Source organism: Lissotriton vulgaris, chromosome 5 (genome assembly GCF_964263255.1).
Source record: "Lissotriton vulgaris chromosome 5, aLisVul1.2, whole genome shotgun sequence".
NCBI lineage: Eukaryota > Metazoa > Chordata > Amphibia > Caudata > Salamandridae > Lissotriton > Lissotriton vulgaris.
In genome coordinates this window covers 1,203,687,609-1,203,690,178 of record NC_141693.1, presented here as the reverse complement: position 1 = coordinate 1,203,690,178, position 2,570 = coordinate 1,203,687,609, and positions in this window count along the sequence as shown.

Here is a 2,570-nt window from a genome sequence, read left to right as displayed (position 1 = left end):
ACAGTAATATCTGATTTCAGAACGGTTGGATGCATGGCTTGTTTCATCCCATTAAAAATAAAAGAGTGACAGTATTTAAATATTGATGGTAATATTAAATTTGAAGACAAACACTTTATCATGCATTTTGCAGTTTTTAGAGGCTCACTATATTAATTAAAACTGCCTTGGATTCTTAAGTCGGGGCTCTCACAAACCCCTTTTAAACACAAAACACTTAGAACAAATCATAGCAAATAAAAAAAAACTTTTCTTTTAATAGAAGGTTTCATGCTTCTGTTCTACCTTAATTTCTTTCAACAACCTTCTGTTATTATAACTCTAATATTGTCCATTCATGTAAAAAACATAAATACATGAGCGTATATGAGTTATGTCGATAGAAGCATACTAAAATCCATCTACACAATTACAATAAATGCATTATTTGAACACCTTCAAAGGAAAACTTTTAGGTTAGTAGTTAAAACACTGTTCCCAGAATAATTTATCAGAATGTATCTGGGATATAATTGTAGACATTGTATAAATAGCAAACACCAACTTTTTAAAATCTGTAATTAGCAGAAATATAGCATGCAAAATATACGAAAAATGTGTCCAATAATGAATGACAGAACTATAGATAATGTATGAAGTTGAACAGTAAAACATTTATCGTGAGCAGTTTTTTTAACAATTAGTGTTTGCAGAAAAATGAATGATATGTATCATCAAGCCTCCTCCTCTTCCAGCCTATAGTGTATAGCTTCTAATTCTATTTTGGTGCATTCAAATGCCACTTTTTGGTTCTCCTCCTCCAGTCAATCATAGGTCCATCTACATCTGCTTCATCTTACACATAACAAGTTTGTCACTCATCTAATTTTGAGTAATTCACTTTACCTCACTGCGGGGTCCGTTCCTACAAATAACCTAATTGTGCATCCCACTGCTTGGACATTGCTTTACAACATAATCAACTATACAAAAGTCCCATAACCATGGCATATGATCTGTAAGAATTTGAAGTTACCTTCTGGTGTGGTGCTTGTTATCTTTTCGTTTGTCGGTACTGTTGTTGCTGTTGTAGGTGTTAATAATGTTGTTGTTATTGTAGATGGTGTTGTTGGGGTTGTTAATGTTGGGGGTGATATTGTTGATGCTGTTACTGTTGTTGTTGCTTTTAACTCTGTTGATACTGTTGACAATGATATTGTTGTAGGAGACTTCGTTGTTCCTGATTCTGTTGGAAAGCAAACACAAATCTTTGTTCCTATATTTACATTACAACATTAGTGAGTAGGTAACAAAGTAAATAATAATTTTCTTAAACGTGCAAATGCAAAGTAGCCTTAGCGCTAAAGTGGAGACCTCGAAAAGGATCAGTCAGAAACACTAGCGTCGCTGTTCTGCCAAGGAGGTTGGAGGGAGCTCGAGCATCGCTATTGTGACACGGAGCTTGAGAAAAAGCGTATCTTAACTTATTTCCTCAAGCCTTGGAACTTCCCTGCCCTCTTTAGGCCAAAAAACAAGAAATGGTTTGGACTTCAATCACTAAGGCTGAGCCATAATTCAACAATAAACAACTTAATGCCAATACTGATATGCAATTCACCTCTCAACAGCAACACATTGAAATGAAACAATGTAGCCACGAAACCTCTATTTTCATAATAATCAGAATTTATTCATAAACAGCATCACATGTATGAATTCCATGGACACAATTAAATCGCATTAAAATCTTTTTTTCTCTCACCACAATACAATAAATCTCATTCTAGAACATTCATCAAACTACCGTCACATCACTTTCCTAAATCCATCGTTTTTTTGCACTCCACACCATCCTGGGTTAGACACTGGCTATATGCAAATCAGCTCTGACCCTGTGCCTCATGAGAACAGTCCAGTCCGAACTACCAAGCCATGTCTTTCCCAGACCGGAATCAAGCATCCAAGGACCGATTTCTGGCTATCAGCCTTCTTCAGCCTGGATAGCTTGACTCCAGTGGTGTGGAGAGCCTGGGGCTCACGTCTGAGTATACCCAGCACACTCGGGGTGAAAATTGCAAAAAACACAGTTGATGGACAGAATGTAGAACAATGTCATACATTCACCCCAGTACAAGGATCTGGGCCTAAATCCATCGTTTTTTTGCACTCCACACCACCCTGGGTTAGACACTGGCTATATGCAAATCAGCTCTGACCCTGTACTTCATGGGAACAGTCCAGTCCGAACTACCAAGCCATGTCTTTCCCAGACCGGAATCAAGCATCCAAGGACCGGTTTCTGGCTATCAGCCTTCTTCAGCCTGGATAGCTTGACTCCAGTGGTGTGGAGAGCCTGGGACTCACGTCTGAGTATACCCAGCACACTCGGGGTGAAAATTAAAAAAAAAACACAGTTGATGGACAGAATGTAGAACAATGTCATACATTCACCCCAGTACAAGGATCTGGGCCTAAATCCATCGTTTGTTTGCACTCCACATCACCCTGGGTTAGACACTGGCTATATGCAAATCAGCTCTGACCCTGTGCCTCATGGGAACAGTCCAGTCCGAACTACCAAGCCATGTCTT